Genomic DNA, 7,336 nt, shown 5'->3' on the forward strand with positions numbered 1-7,336 from the left:
AGATGGAGAAGGCGGAAGAACAGGAGGCTGTAGAGGGTCACTCGAGATAGAATCTGTAGAATCATCACTAAAAAAAAGATCAACATTGGGGTTAGTAAACAAAGGTGACTGAGTAGTAGGAATTGACTCAAAGGATGAGAACCGAGAAAACATGTGATGCTCCCAGAAAATAACATGACGAGATATACGAATACGTTTAGAGAGAGGATCCCAACAACGATAACCCTTGTGTTCAGTGCCATAACCAAGGAAACAACACATATGAGCCCGAGGTTCAAGTTTACTATGTTCATGAGGCTGAAGAAGAACAAAACATACACAACCAAAAACTTGAAGAGAACTATAATCTGGAGAGGTATGATAAAGACGCTCAAAGGGAGTAACATTACCAAGAACAGAAGAAGGGAGTCTATTGATAACATGAACAGCAGTAAGAATAGCTTCACCCCAAGTATGCTCAGGACACGAAGAAGAAAGGAGCATTGCACGGACGGAGTCAAGAATGTGACGGTGTTTGCGTTCAGCTCTACCATTTTGTTGAAACGTACCAGGACAAGAAAACTCAGACAAAGTACCATGTTCTGCAAGAAAGGTTAAGAGTTTGGAATCACGGTATTCCATAGCATTATCACGTCGGAAAACCTTAATGACCTTGGAAAACTGAGTTTTAATCATAGTAGCAAAGTTGATATAGATCTGAGGTAACTCATGGCGATTAGTCATCAAATAAACCCAAGTAAAATGGGAATAATCATCAATGAAAACGACAAAGTATCGAGCTCCGCCCATAGAGGCAGTGGGAGCGGGGTCCCAAACATCAGAGTGAATGAGATCAAAAGGAGAGCAAGCAAGAGATAAATTATTGTGAAAAGATAGAGTAGGTTGTTTGGCAGTTTGGCAAGAAATGCAATCAAAAGATTCATTTGGAACCTGACCTAAAACACCCTGAGACACAAGAGGACGCAGTTTTCCTAAGGAGGTGTGGGCAAGACGTTGATGCCATAAGTGAAGGGTAGAGGGAGAAGAAGCAGCACAGAGATTTGGTACAGGAGGAATATGAAGATTCTCGAGTTCAAACAACATTCCGACCTTATGTCCAGTCTCGATGATTTGTCCCGTCCGAGGATCCTGTACACGACAACCAGAAACGGAAAAAGTGACTTCAAAACCCAGATCAACAAGTTGACCAACAGAAATAAGGTTAAAATTTAAGTTGAGAATATAATAAGTATCAGGAAGATGAAGAGTTGACTGCGATATAGAACCCATGTGTGTTGCGTGCAAGAGGGAGCCATTTGCAGTATTGACAGAAGGTCCATTCGTAGTGGTAGACAGGGACGAGAAAATATTACGCAACGGAGACATGTGATTAAAGCAACCCGAGTCAAAGTACCATTTAGAATTACCCGGAGGGGTCGAAAAAGTAGCAGGAGTATTACCAGAAACGGAGAGAAGACGCTGAAGAAGAGATGCAATATCAGATAGAGAGACAGGAGACGGGTTGAGTGGATCAGAACGTGGTGGGCAAGTAGGGCAGGCAGTAATTAAATGTCCCAAGAGCTTGCAGTAACGGCAGAACAGCTGTGAAAAATGGTAGCTAATATGACTTTTCTGGTGGCATGTGCGACATTTAACAGAAGAACAGTCGGAGAAGAGGTTCCCAGAATGGTTACAGTTTCGACAGAATTTACCCTTTCTGTCTGTGGCAGCAAAAACATCTGACTTTTCCATAATAGTAGTCACAGAGATCAAGAAAAGGAGATAAAACTGCAATTTTGGAGCAGAAAATGAGGAAATAGATGGCAAAATCGGAAAGAGCTCACCAAAAAAACCTTAGGGAGGGTCCCACTGTCGGCCACGTCAGCAGCCACGTCAGATGCCACGTCAGTTGCTTCGTCAGTAGAGCAAGACACGTGACAACACGCGACAGGAGGAAGGAGACGCGTCAGCGTTGATGCGAGCACGGAGTTGACAGCGGGTCAGAAAATGCGGGTCGGTCCGAGTCGGGTCGGACGCGGGCTGGGCGGATCTGCGTGGGCGTTGGCGACGACACGTGGCACTGTTTGGGACCGTTGATCCTGGGCGTGGATCCAACGGTTTTGGATGGCGTTTGGGGAGAGAAAACCTGCAGCGGTGACTGGATTTTTGGCGACGCGTGAGGGCGCGTCTGGCGGCGGTAGGCGGCGAGGTCGGTGGCGTTCGAAAGCTTGCAACGAGTAGAAGACGAAGGTGGCGGCGGTGACGAACCAAGGCGTCGGGAAGAAGTCGAAAACGGAGGACAAAGTACTGCCGGTAAAACAAGACAACGGAGGTAGAAACCAATTGTTTCTGAAAAAAAAAATAACCTAAACTCTTGATACCATGTTAGAAATAAGAGACAACTTGAATCATATAATTAATATAGAGATATGCTATATAAACATAAACGATACTAATTGATCTAAATTGATTCTAATGATTCTCTAACATTTCTATTGCATTTTAAATATTTTGGAAACATTTTTGTAGTTCACAAAAGTGAAGAGTATTTTTATTAATGTCTTCAAAAATCGATTCTTCAATGAAAGAAGTTTTCAATTTATCAAAAACCTTTTGGCACTTCTATATCAGTTTTTAAGATTGATTTTTTTTCGAGAAGATTAATTAATGATGCAATTTTAGTGAAGTATCCTGGATAAACTTTCTATAGTAGTTAGTCAATCCAAAAAATGACCTCAATTCAGACATCTACTAATCTTTTTGTTTGGTGATTCTCACTCGCTCTTACCTTTCCTTCATTCATGCAAAAAATTTTATCTTTTATAATATGTCTCAAAAAATAGACCTCGTCTTTTACAAAAGCTATAAATTAAAAGAGAAATTAACACTATTATATTTTCACAACTTTAAACTTAAAATTAAAAGTTAAAATTGATTATGTAAGATATGATGCTTACAGCTACTTAAATTCAATGTTCCACTGCAGAATAATGTATTTTGATTATTCACGTGGTGAATTGAAAATTGTTAAATATTTTGGTAAATAATGACAGTAATATAATACATGGAGTTATCTTTAATTTTATATATATAGTCCCTTTCTTACTTTTTATTCCATCACTTAACAATATAATGGTATATAATATTAATTAATTAATCTAGTCAAAACTTCACTGGACGACATATACTCTTATTTTCTTGTTTATGTCTGCTTTCAATGTCCAATGCATAATGCCATATACGTGTAGCTCAGGTTAGCATATTATAATGCTACATTTATATCACAATGCTTCTACTTTATTTGAATTATTATTTCTTTACTATTCGATCATAACACACTTCATTTCTAGCCAACTAGCATCATACTAGATCTTCTTAAATGTATGCAAAATTTTAATATCTAGAAATAGCACTTATATTAACTAATTAGTCTTGTTAATCTTTTTAATTTTAAAATATGAGTAATTATTCAAGAAAAGACTCTAAAATTTTTAAATTTAAATACTTTAATGGGTTAACACTAAAAACGCATTTAAATTATTCAAACGCTAATAAAAATACACTCAAATTTTGCTATTGACAAAAATATCCTCAAATAATTTAAAAACGCAGTAAAATTATCTAATGTTAAATATGTATTTCTCAAAAATACATTAGACATTGAATTTTGATACGATTTTTTACAAGCATGATTAAAAAAATGAAATATTATTATTCTTAAAATTTGGTGATTTTTTACTAAGTATATATTTTTTTGTGATTTTTTAAAAGTATTATTGGTTGTTAATAAAAAAATTACAAAAAATATATACTTAACGAAAAATTACCAAATTTTAAGGATAAAAATATCTCATTTTTTAATCATATTTGCAAAAAAAATGCATCAAAATTCAATTTCTAAGGCATCTTTTGAAAATACATATTTACTGTTGGACATTTTTATCGCACTTTTAAATTATTTGAAGACATTTTTGTTAATAATAAAATTTGAATGTATTTTTATCCGTATTTGAATAATTTAAAGATGTTTTTAGTGGTTAACCATACTTTAATTTTTTAAATTTTAAAATATATAAAAAAAATTTGAGGTTTAACTGCATCAGTCAAATCAATTACAAACCAAGTAACTTTGTTGGTCACTAATAAAGAATGTTAATATGAAACATTAACTGATACACGTAGCCATTAACTATCTACAGTGTGTTGCAAACATGACAAATCAATTCCTGAGCTGAGTTGAACAACGACATTTTTCTTGAACACAAAACACATTGCTAGAGAGTAGAGACCAACTTCTTTCATCTCCTTTTTTCATCTTCTCACCTCCTTGCCACTACCACCATCTCCACTCTTAAAACACTACCACCTCTTCACCACCAATTTTACCCCTTTCTAAACTACTATAATCACCACCACTACTACCCAATACTACAATATAACCAATACTAGCATTAACACTTTGATTGCTACTATAACCTTCACAATATCTCTTAAATTCTATCACTATCATCTACTTCAACGACATCAACTATTAAAAACAAATTAAAAACTCCCAAAATCCCAAATCAACATTAAATCCAAATAAATTCTCCGTATTGCCCGTCTCATGCAATTGATGGAATCACAAATCTTCTCTTGTTGGAATCGACTGAAGAAGGAAAAGTATAATAAGATAATAAAGATTGGAAAGCTAATTAGTTAAAAAAGAAAAAGAAAAAAGAGAACAGAGGCATTTCATCTTGTAACGGAAAACAACAGAAGAAGCAAACTAAGGAATTGGAGATGACGCCATGACGGTGGCAAGAGCACAAGCAGAACAGCAGAGCAGAGACAAGAGGATGGAAATCATGAGAGCAAGCGTACTCAAGACACTACAAAAAAAAAAAATGTCTGTCGGTACATTTTTTTGGTCACGTTTTAAAAGCGTGGCTAAAAGTGGTCAATGACTACATTTTTACGAGAGTGGTAATTAATTAGTAACTTGGCTACGCCTTTTTTTGCCATACTTAAAAAATGTGACTATAGAGAAAAACAGACACATTTTTATGAGGGTGGTGACTGATTAGCATGATTGTTAGAACCGAATTGGTGATCAAACCGGTCAGACTATTGAGTTACTAGATCACTGATTCAACCGGTAGATTACTAGTTAAACCGGTTGACCCAGTCCACATAAATAAAAATATAAAATAGTCAAAACTTAAAATTAAAATTTAAAATACATATTTTTACTAACATTTTAAGAATAATCAAGCCATTTTAAAATAATATAAAACAGAAACTGTAACACACTAACACCCTACCATACTTAATCTTATGCTTAAGTCATAAGACTGAGATAGTAAGGTATTACGACCTCTAAAAATAGAAATATATATATTATAATAGGAGAAGAGGTACTTAACTAGGAGCCTTGAAAAATGGGTAAAACAATATCACAAAATAAAAAGCGCAACGCTCAAGAAACAGAATTACTTGCGTGCTAAGAAACCTAAAGATTATAGATATAAATAAGCAAAAGAATGAAAAGAGAGCCAAGAATACAATGAAACTAGCTCCTGACTCAGCCTGCGAAGGCAAGGCTAGCCGGAGAATATTTACATATATATACCAGCGTCCCAAAATACCCAAAATACAGAAATAAAGTCCTAACTCTCCTGTAACCTCTATGAGGAACAAAATAACAAGTTTCTTAGAGAGCAAGCTAAGTAACTAAGTACATATATAGATAAACTAATAAACCAAAACATCCCAGGGACTACTCCGCTTCAGGAATCCAGACGCCTAGTGAGGAGCCTTTCAACCTGCATTTGAAAATAGCAACACAGTATGGAATGAGAACCGGAGGTTCTCAGCATGGTAAAGGTACCACGCGTATAATAAATAAGGTCCTGGAAATGCCAGAGGCAATCCTAGAACTTCGTCATACAATTGTAAAACTTAATTTCTAAACAGAAGCCATAAATAGGGGTAGGTATACTAAACCTGATTAAACTCACTCAATCTTAAACCTAACCTAACATCAAACCATTTCACCCTTCCTCCGTTCCTCCGTCATCCATAATTCAGCAAAGACAAGCAACCAGACAAATTCACGCACAAGTAATAGGCAGATAGTGCAAGTAGCAAGTATAGCAGGTAGTAGGATGTATACATACAGTTAGGCAAACTCAGAAAATGCATAGCAATCAAAATAAACAAATGCACATGATGCATGCCTGTCCTATGGCTGATGGGGCCCATCTGTCGGTTATCTAGCCAACCCGACAAGTCCAAAAACCTTAGATTGTCCTCCGTCGCGCATTCCCAAGAGTCTATGCATAGAGTTCACATTCATTCATCATATAATCACTCAATGAGGTTATCCATACCCGGGAATTCATACGTGCCCAGTCACCCTTACGACGTAGAGTCAACAGACTATCGAGATTCAACCTGGAACACGTGGTGGCGAGTTGCGGTTTTTACCCAGGGAAACTTGTGTCTCAGATATCATTATTCATAAGCCATTTCATTTTCATAAACAACATATAATCTTATATCAATCCATGGCATTAAACCTTATTTAATTTTCTCATCTCCTTTATATAACTCATCATTTTATCTCTTACTTCATCCCCAAGTTATCTTATTTTCCTAGCTCCAACTAGCTATTGGACTTAGTACTATACTCTAAGTCTAAAAAGAAAGAAAATGGAGGTTTAAAAGTAAAAATTTGGTTTAAAATAGTAAAAATCTAATTTTGCAGCAAACAGGGGCCACACGTACGCGTGGGTCACACGCACGCGTGGAACGAACAACAAGTCACGCGTACGCGTGAGTCATGCGTACGCGTGATCATGCGCATTAGCTTTTCACGCGGACGCATGGCTACTCGCGCATGCATCATCAAAGTGCCATGCCACGCGTATGCGTGGACCACGCGTACGCGTGGATGTGCATTTTTCCAAAATGGCCAGAATGCCCAGAAAGCTACTGCAACCCTGTTTTTGGTACCTTGTAACACAAATTCACATGCCAAACTTCCATCGTCCATAACTTTCTCTAAAAAATTCCGTTTTTCACAAAATTGGTATCGTTTAAAGGCTTGTAAGATCATCTTTCATTTGAAATAAACCACAATTCCATCCAAAATTTAGAGAGCAAGTTATGGACCTCCAAAGTTCACCAAAAATCTACTTTTTATCAATTGGCTTCCAAACCTCATTTTCATCAATCTCATGTTCCTTACCATCAAAACTTGCATGTCATTAACATATCATCCCATTTCATCAACAACCATTACCAAAATTGCCATTAACCGATTCAACAATCCTTAACCCCCAATATATATCAACATATATCAACACTTTATTAC

The sequence above is a fragment of the Arachis ipaensis genome, chromosome B2 (assembly GCF_059453495.1).
Source record: "Arachis ipaensis isolate K30076 ecotype BB chromosome B2, ASM5945349v1, whole genome shotgun sequence".
NCBI classification, from domain to species: domain Eukaryota; kingdom Viridiplantae; phylum Streptophyta; class Magnoliopsida; order Fabales; family Fabaceae; genus Arachis; species Arachis ipaensis.